Below are 10,926 nucleotides of genomic sequence, written 5' to 3'. Positions count from 1 at the left end.
AAGCTCAAAATGCGAGCTTGGAGATTGGCTATTTTTTACTACTTTTGTTTGACGCTGTAGTATAACAAAATAGGACATTAATTTACAACAACAACAAAAAAACATAGAAAGTAAGAGGTAAGTAAGGGTTTCTGCCTGACAACAGCAACGATATAAGTAAGGCTTTATGTGGTTAAACATTACTCATCAAGTCTTCTTTTTGTTCCATCCTCCATGCTTCCTCTGCCTTCATCTTGCCGGATCACTCACTCACTTCTCTGGACGCTCCATTTGTCTATCTTCTTATCTATCGCTCTCTGTCATCCCACTCTTTTTCTCCCCCTCTCTCTCTCTCTCTCTCTCTCTCTCTCGCTTTCTCAAGACTCTTTCTCAATGCAACCCCCTCCCCATTTTTCTCTCTCACTCGCTTGGTCTGGCAGACCCCAGGACAACAAACATGATATTTTGACCCCCTCACCACCAGTGGCAGCTACCCCCCCCCCCCCCCACACACACACACACACACACACACACACACACACACACACACACACACACACACACACACACACACACACACACACACACACACACACACACACACACACACACACACACACAATTCCGTGTCTTGCAATTCCCCCCTCCCTCCTTTCATACAAATGTACCAATACACTAGACGTCATCTTCAACTTGTGTTTCCACAAATAAATCAAGTCACGCGGGCCTAAGCAAGGCGGTCTGCTCCGTCCTGTCACTGCCTCAAGAAGACCACTCAAGTAAACAAGTGAATTGCACATTGTAGACAAGTCGATGATGACAACACCAGTGTGCTTAAAGGCCCAGTTCACCTGCATTTTGCATCATATGATGCAGCATGATGCTATGATGCAAAATGCATCATCATTCATGCTGAAATACTAAAATATCTCAAAACACAGATTGAACACAAAAAATAACTCAGGATTGTGTTGATCTTGTCCCAAACAACAATAAAATAAGATCTGGTTGTCCCAGAGGTGAACTGGGCCTTTAAGGTTGCTTGGAAATGATCACTTGTGTTACGGCATGTGTCGCTGAAGAAAGCCATCACATGTTTAGCCCTCACACACGGCAAGGTGTTTTTCTCCCACAGGGTTGTTTTTCCTTGCTGCTTTTTCTGTCCTCCTTTTTTTCTGTTTCCGTTCCCTATTTATTTTCTCTTCTGCCTATTTGTCCACTTTTTTCCTCCGTTGAAACGCAATCTTGTGACAAAATCTAATTGCAGTGTTGTCAGGAACGACGGAGAGCAGCTAAGCTTCAATGCGCTGTGCAATAACTTAATCAAACTATTAGCACAGAAACAATATGTTATAATAATTTATTAACCACTAAAGCCCTATATACTTTGTTGTATGATGAACTCACATCAAGTTGTGAGCTTGTAATGTTTTAAAGGATTTGAACATAGATTTGCTCATGCTCAAAATAGGGACGCCTGGTTGAAGGCTGTTAACTCAATTTACTGCCAGATTCTGGACTTCTGGACTAATTCTGTCTCTTTTCTCTTTTACCAGCATAACATTCGCAATTGACCAGCTAACAAGTAACACTGTGAAGTGAATTCCAGTCTAGCAAGGAACGAAGCATTGTTCATGCAACATGTAAATTGTGTAATCACTCAAAGGTCATGTGTTTTAAAAGCTGCAGTTCGGAGGGATTTGTCCAGCTTTGGTATGAATTCATGTGCTAGAAAAGGTTATGAATGCCAATGCCTGCATTGCGAAACAGATCAGTAAGTCTTCATGCGAGTTAATTTGATTGTTCCCACTTCCTTCACAACTTTGTCATGAGAAAGTACAGGCATAAAGCAAACCAACTCCATTACGCAAATGAAACAACTCTCATGTGGACACGGTGTGGAGAAGCTGACGAGAGAGCTATCAAAGCACTGTGGGACTCTCCTCTCAACCCCACACATCAAAGGTTGAACTAATGAAGATTAAGCTTGGGAGCTGAGAAGCTCGCTGGCGCATGCAGTGAGTAATGCTGTGGCTTGTCTTTTCCTATTGGAAACCAATACCATATGATCCTTTGTTCCACTGTGTCCTCGTACAGCAGCTTTACAGTACTTAGTGCTGTGTGTACGCCGGCATGAGTGACCCTGCATGAGCGACCTGGCCTTCTGTTGGAGCCCAAAGACTTGATTTAAGTGCTTGGCCCGGAAATAGCCGATGTACAAGCTCGCAATGCGTCGCGCTGCTACCCGTTGTGAGCTTGTAGATCGGCTATTTTCGGTGCCCTGCGACACCGGCACTCAGCCGTGTATAAATCGGGTTTGAGCTGAACTAAGGCGATGGCATTAGCTCATAGAGTGAATGCAAGTCATCAACTCACAGATAAGGATCAGAATGCTAGTGAACTGTGGAGGAGGAGGGGGAGAACCAATTAAAGTAGAGGGGGAGATGGCACTGGGGATGTCAAGCTTGCAGGGGTATCTGTGGGGCTAGACCGACAAGCACAACAATAACAGAACCTCACCTACACTTTAAGATAATCTGTTTTGCTGGGGACACCCTGGAACCCCCTCAAGGTCCCATATGGAACCCCAAAACTACTGTATGTCGGACCCAGTGACTGCTATTCACTTCCCTTATAAAATATAAAGCTGGATATAAAACATTACTCATCCATGCCTTCATCACATCCAGACTCGACTACTGCAATAGCCTCCTTCTCAAGAAACCTCAATATGTGCAAAACTCTGTTGCCCGCCTGTTGAAAACAAGACCACAAGGGCTTTTTGCGGTGTTCCTTTTAGTCACGGTGTTTTGACTGTACTTGTGCTGTATTACAAATACATTTCTTGTTGACTGTACTTGTACTGTTCTACATTTTTGTCTAATACAATATTCAATCAATCAGTCAAACAGCCCGCCTCCACACCGGAACCACGATCCAGAGACCCCAGTCCTCCACACCCTTCAACTGGCTCCCAGTAAAACACAAGACTGACTTCAAAATAACTATAATCTCTATATACAAAGTCCTCAAAAACCAGGCCCCCGGCTACCTCTCTGAGGTAGCCGGGGGCCTGGTGCCAACCAGGCGCCATGATGCCAACCAGCGCCATGATGCCAACCTCCTCGACATCCCCAAGACATAGGAAACGAACCTGGGGTGACGGGACCTTCTCGGTGGCCACCCCCTCCTTATGGAACTCACTCCCAGCTCCCAACAAAGCTGCCCCCACCCTCACCACGTTTAAAACCACACTCAAAACCCTTTAATTGATGAAAGGGGAAGACCACCCATTTTCAATATTGAACTGTGTCATTAAAGGGGAAGACCACCCATTTTCAATATTGAACTGTGTCATTAATATACCTTAGAGGAGTTGTGTGGAAATAGAAAAAAAGTTCCCCCCCTTCTGTGTTGCCTAGAACTGGAGGATTGATTTTGGGGTTTGTATTGTAAAGTACAACTTGATGACATCACACATTGTACTTTACAATTCAAACCCCAAAATCAATCCTCCAGTTCTAGGCAACACACCCTTACAGCTGGGTCTGTCTTTTCACTTTTAGAGTTAAATAAACACTCCAGATTTTACTTTGTAAGGAGACGCTTGTCTACACCATCACTAGGTTCCCGATGCTTCGGTGTCACACAGGCTGGAGACCTTGCCCTGTCCTGTTCTCCATTTATCTCTCTGGTGCAGTACGTGGTTCTCAAATTGTCATCCCCCATGTAAAAAGGTTTTGCCAGGGACCCCCAGAAGAGAGGATTTATTTAATACGTTTCTTTATTAATTTTTGTTGAGCAGACATAGGTAGATTTCCTAAGAAGTCAAGTTTTTTTCCCCTTTGCGCACAACACACAATATCCAACATACATACCAACACACATTTAAAACTTCCAGAATATGGTGGTTATCTTTTCCCTCCTGTTTTCCCTTGTTATCCCTCCTGGCACTCCAGAAGGGATAACAAGAACACACACAAATACATAAATTGAACTTAGATTAGCTTATCACTGTGTCGGGGCTGGCAGCTGTAACATCTTTAATTCATTTATATGTTCAATCATAGGGCCCCACACCCGATCAAATTTTCCTGGTGACCCCCTCAGGTTAAATTATAGTCTTGCATTTAGTCTTGCATGCGGTCTTTAAGCCATACAGATGATTTAGGGGCCACGGTTGATTTCCACTCCAATAAAATCCTTCTTCTTGCTAGAAGAGCTGCAAATGCAAGACTCCCCTTTATTCCCCTCCCTATAAGTTGATGGTTTACTGAGACTCCAAACAGCGCCATATCTGCACACAGTGAAAGCTCCACGTTCCAAGATTTCCGCAAGGTGTTTAAAAATGTTTAACCAATAGCCTTGAAAGCAAGGACATGACCAGAACATGTGTGTCATATTTGCTGGTGACATATGACATCTATTACATGAGTCTGCGACACTAGGATATATTTTGGAAAGTTTAGTTATTAAAATAAATACGATGCACAGAAGAGAGGATTTATGTTAAGATGATCCAAATTATTCAAAGTCTTCCAAACATTTTTTTTTCGAAACAAATAAAAAAATAGGCAGATGTACTAGCTCGCAGCGTGGCACGAAGTGATGCACTGTGAGCTTGTAGATCTGATATTTTTGAATAGCCGATCAATGGATAAAGTGGTTAAAATGATTGTGAGGCTATATTAACTACTTTTGCTGGGGACCCCCAGGAACCCCCCTCTCCCAAGGACCCCACTTTGAGAACCACTGCTCTAGCGTGCCTTTATTAGGAGAATACCCACTCAGTTCAGCTCCACTTCCCTGTGTTTAGTTTAAACTGCACAAACATGTACATATTCGCGCGCGAACACACGCACACACACACGCACGCACACACGCACGCACGCACGCACTCTTGCAAAATACAAATCCATACAAGCACACTCTCCCACCTACTGTACATTTGCGTGTGTGTGTGTGTGCACATTAACACACACACACACACGCACGCATGCACACAGGCAAACAGATGGGGAGAAACAAACTAATATAAATCCATTGAAAACACCCAAACACACAGACAGTTAAAAGCCTGAAGTGACTGCTTCGCCTAAAACGTTTACTCTGCCCCCCCCTCCCCCACACACACACACACACACACACACACACACACACACACACACACACACACACACACACACACACACACACACACACACACACACACACACACACACACACACACACACACACACACACACACACTCTGGGCTCCAGGTCTGCGTTCCTCTCCTCTGCCTTGCATCAACTCTCTCCCTGACGTCCGAGCACGCAGAAAACTGCACGGCTCTGCTCTTATATGGGTATCGATGAGCGCAGAATCCCATAGAGGCACTTAGGAAGCTCTGCAAATCATCGGCCGAGAGGGAGAGCGAGAGGGAGAGAGAGAGAGAGAGAGAGAGAGAGAGAGAGAGAGAGAGAGAGAGAGAGAGGTATAGTGCTGTAGCGAACATGTGAAGGGGAGGCGGGCAGAGGTTCATACTAGAGGCTGTGCGCTGAAGAGGTAATGTCCTGTCCTGCTCCAAATCTACATCACCTTGGAACAGCTCTGTAATCCAGGGGTCTTCAACGTTTTCAGGCCAAGGAAAGGACACCTTAGTTGAGAGAGAGACGGAGCAGGGACCCCCAACAACCTGTTCATAGATTCCATATAGTTTCATCTTTTGACAGCACAATCATCAGTTTATTTTGGATTCATGTCAATTTGTGTTTTCAGATAGTTAACCACTTGAACTGTCATTACCTAATAAACTTGACCTTTTACTCTGTACTTAGTCTGCTCTTTTGTCCCTCTACACGAAACCTCTTTGCCGAAAATATCCGATCTGCTATTTTTGGCTACAGTTCTCAGAATATGGACACTAGGGTTCAAGTTGTTAATATAAAAGGGATTGGAAGATTTGGAGGACCCCCTGAAGTACTTCTGAGGACACCCTAGGGGTCCCAGACCCCATGTTGAACACCCGTGCTGTAATCTGCATTATGCCGTGTTTTGGTGTGATGGTGCTTTCAGTGGAAGTGTTGGATATAGAGCCAGTGGTTCTGAATGTGGGGTCCAGGGGTTCCTTGAGGGGTTTCCAAATGGACCCTTACTAGATCTGTAACTCTGGTGGCGTACCGATGGAATCCAGGCAGACAAACAGACGGACAGATGGGGTAAAAACACAACCCTCCATCGTGGGTGTGATTACACGTCGTCTCCTGATATACTGTACAGGCTGGGATACATGCTGTGGGGTTTCAATGTAATATGGAGTTCATCCTGTGTTGCTGTCTCTTGTCAATGACAAAACTCTCATGAACCCATGTATTACCACCAATAGTTCTCAACCTGTGTTTCGGGACCCCCAGGGGGGTCCCCAAATTATTTGGGGGGGTCCCCAGATGATTAACTTAATGTGCAACATTGTTTTCCCAATCAACAGTAAACAAACCAACATAAAGTTTAAGTGTATAGAGGGTATCTGAACAATTTAAGGACTTTTTAATACTTCTAAAATGACAAATTAAACATTGGCCAGAATTTCAAATATTAGAGGCAGAAATTGTGAAAATACACGATCTACATTGCAAGGCGTTGTGAGCATGTAGATCTGCTATTTTCACAATAGAACTGTGTTACACACAGTACTGTGTTACTCTACCTGTAACGCACGTATGCAGCGTCTGCTGTCGGAAATACAGATATGAATAGCGTCTGCCCTCGTGAACCTTTCAAAGTAGCGTATTTGATAGGCATTATGCACTGGCGTCTGCCCTGGCCACACGAATAGCCACGGATCATAGATTATAGTATGCCCTCAAAAAAAGTCTAGAACACACCACTGGTTCTACAAAATGTAATGCCTCAACTCTTAGTGCCCGTCAGGGTGGGGGGTCCCCAGTTAAAATATGATTATTTTGGGGGTTGCAGCCTGAAAAGGTTGAGAACCACTGCATTACACTGACAGAAAAACTGACCTAAACAAAAACTCAATGCAATGACCACATAATCCATCCATTTATCCTGAGGGAGGGTTGGCTGCTATACAGGCAGTCCAGCAGCGCTCGCTCTGCCTGCTGCTGTGCAGGGGTGTCACAAGGGGGGAAAGTGGGACTGAGTTACTAGGGCCCAATGTGAAGGGGCCTTAATTATTTTATACTTTAGCTATTGAAAAATAGCAGATCTACAAGCTCACAGCGCGGCACTGCGAGCTTGTAGATCTGTTATTTTTTTAAAGTCGTGAAAATGTGTACAATTCTTTGAAAATAAGGTGTTTTTCACAACATTTGTAACTCAAATTTTGCTGCTGGGGAACTATATATTTTTAGATGGGGGTCCGTGGCCAAAAACATATCATTTTGGGGGTCCTTCACATGAAAAGGTTTGAGCACCACTGACATGGAAACAACCTTAGAAGGTTTTGAAATATCCAAAGACTTACACACATTAAAAAATAAATACAAAAATAAATAGCAGATCTACAAGCTCGCAGCGCGGCACTCAATGCTCGCAGTGAATCCTTGTACCCAGGGCCCAGAACTTGGTGCGACACCCCTGCTGCTGTGCACAGAAGCCCGCTGAGAGGCTGTCTGTCCCGACAGGCTGCCCGCTGACTGGAACAGTGGGCAGCGGGAGGACAATCAGCGATGTGCTGAGTGGCGAGTACAAAGCTCCAGGGTTAACTGGCGGGATGAGATCACACTCAACAGCTGTGCGTGTGGCGAAAGCCAGTGCAGGAGCAGAAGGGGCAGCGAGGGATCCGAACGCCATGACGCTTCTTGTGGACAGCGATGCGTCACATCACATTCCATTAAGCCTCGATGGACGAGGGTTCATTTGGGTGTCTTAAGCGGGGGCGGACAGGGCAAAAGGTGAAAGGTTGGCATGTGCGCAACCGCTCGCACATCACCCACCCCGGAAGGTACTGCTTTAAATGGAAAGAGTAAAATGAGAGGAAGGAGATGATAGCCAAGGACGAGTCTAATTAACAAGCCAACACACCCGACTGCTCATTCAGCTCTAGGAATGTACGTAGAAATACAGTTTAAGTAGGGATGCACAGATTTGGGAAGTTTCTGGCCAATAACGATAACCTTGAATGTAGTATTTTTTTTTATTTTAAAATGGTCCAACTTGTTGACCCATTTGAAAGCTTAAAGAGGTGGTGCCATAGTTTTGTACTTTTTCTGTTTTTCATGTGTCTAGGAGGTTGAAAGTACTTCATTAGACCCCCTGTGTGGTTATTTTGAGAAATGATGTATTCTCTTAGTATTTGTTTGTTTTCTCTTGGAGGCTGCCACCTTGTGGCCAAAAGTGTCCGTTAAAAAACACAGATACTAAGTATGTCACACTATCAACTCCTCCCCAATTACCATTCACCCAACACTGTGGGGTGTGGCTATATCAGCTGGGTCACCACCCACGAAAGCATCCTTGCATACTTAATAAACTGGGGGTGTGGCCACATACAAACCCAATTTTAACTCTTTCTGTATACTTTTTTGGAAAAAATCTTCCTCCTAGTATAATCATAATCATCATTTAGAGGGGGGGGGGGGGGGGGGGGGGAATCATGGCACCACCTCTTTAAGGGTATATTTGATTACACTTACAAACGGATAGCCTAAATAAACACTGATAGACATTACGGTTGGGAACCACTGCCATACACAACATGTTGAATGAAAGCAAAGTGAAACTCTATGTACACACATTGACACATACAGTATTGTGCATTATTTAGCGCGCCCAGTTATCGATGCGTCTGCATGCAGCATAACATTATATTTACCGCGTACTTGGCAAATTAAATGTTTGCGCTTTGTGATGCGTGTCTGGTTATATTTTAGACGGTCGCTGGGAGAGTCCCGCAGCACTGGGTCAAGCATAGGGCCAGTAAACCTGTCTGTTTATGTTGACGGAGATAACAGGTGCTGCAGGGCACTAAACAGCCGCAGCAAGAGGCCAACCCCCCCCCTCCCGCCCCCACACACACACACACACACACACACACACACACACACACACACACACACACACACACACACACACACACACACACACACACACACACACACACACACACACACACACACACACAGACAGACGTGCAGAGAATGTTAGAGAGGCAGGGGCTGAAATTTCTAAAAGGACCTTTTGGTGGAAATATCGAAAATAGCAGACCTCCAAGCTCACAATTTCGGTGCGTGATACCACACTGAACTAAGGATAATCAAGTCAATACTGGAGATGTGGCAAAACATCATGGATTTCTACACAGAGAGGGCAATTCCTTCAACATAAGATGCTGCATTCAAGTTCAGGAGAGTTTGGACAAGGCAATTCTTTTGAATCCTGCCTTCAGGTATGGCATGGAAAGAGGGCATTTGTATTTCTTTCGCTATAAAAACAGCATTCATGGTCTGGAGAGGACACTTTATACAGACAGATAAAAGGGAAGGGGCTCAAGCCCCCTTTGATGTCTATGTGTGCACGGGCCTGCACACACACACACACACACACACACACACACACACACACACACACACACACACACGCACACACGTACTCGCACACGTCACGCCGTACACAACACTATCCACCTGTTTCCGCTGGAGTTTACTGGAGATTATTTGGACCTGTTTGGACCACACTTCCGGTTTAACAGCAGACATACAAGCTCACATCGCGTCGCAGATGCAACTCGTTGTGAGCTTGTAAATCACACTCGGCTGCGGAGCCGGAAGCTCGGTACAGCGTCTGCGCAATGCACTATGGGGTGTTGGAAACTCGTGGATAAAAACAAAACCTCAGAGAAATAACACCTGCATGGCTGCTGACAGAACCAGCCCTTTAGCCAAAAGCATACCAGATATCTCTCATGCGGACGGACACGACAAGCCCCACAGCCATATCATTCTGGCAGGAGGAAAACCAATCCCCATGTGGTCACATGAGACAGAGCAGCGTGTCAAACGGACGGAGGGAGGTGTGACCGGTTTGGCTCAACTGGTTTCACCGCCTGTCTGTACACCCTCCATCATTCACGTTGCAAAATCCCCATCGGATGAAAGAGCAGCTTTTAGGATGGCGAGACAAAACGTCTTGTGTTCGTTCGGCGGGTATTATCAGTTAACTCGGTTGTCAGACAGTTGTGCAAATGCCATGTCAAATTACTGTCAATTTCGTGCACTTGGGAATTACAAATGTTTTGGATTATGATTACCACACAATCCAAATGCGTGCTAAGCCTTTCAGTCTGTCACCAGTAAAACAAGTCTAGAAGGAACCCTCTAAAAGAAACTCAGGGCAGACAGCTACGAAAATAATACTACCCTTAATGACATGTGGAGTTCCATCCAGGCGGTGTGACACTGACAATGCAGAGGTATTTAAATCAGCCTTCAGTAGGCCTAAGGGTGCACAAATCTTTCACCTTTCCTTTCCAGTCCGAAGAGCATATAGCTGACAACCGTATACAACACTATATGAGGAATACAATCAGCACTGTGACAATTATTCTTAGTTTCTTAAGTTCTTATGAAGGACTTGCCAATATCATATGCCCTGTTGCTCATGACAAAATGTCTCCACATTACCAAGACCTACTATGTTCAGTGAAACCAAACCTGAAATCAGATGGAAAAACAAGATTGATACTTACTTTGTCTAATTCCAATTCAAGCACGGACACTCAACAGGTGAGGCAGCAACAGGATATAAGTGAAGTCCATTTATCCAGACAGCAATGAAAAGTTCCCAGTTCTTAGTTTAGTTTAGTTTTTTCTTAGTTGTGTGTGTTTTCTTTCTCTCTCTCCAGGAAGACAGTGTGTGCTGAGGAGTCTGGAGATGCAGGTGTGAGAAGGTCAACCTGTAACCGTGGCTCCAGAACCATCCGCTGCCAACAACCCGATCCAACT

The sequence above is a fragment of the Nannobrachium achirus genome (assembly GCF_963921795.1).
Source record: "Nannobrachium achirus genome assembly, chromosome: 5".
Lineage (NCBI taxonomy): Eukaryota > Metazoa > Chordata > Actinopteri > Myctophiformes > Myctophidae > Nannobrachium > Nannobrachium achirus.
This window is presented reverse-complemented; position numbering follows the sequence as displayed.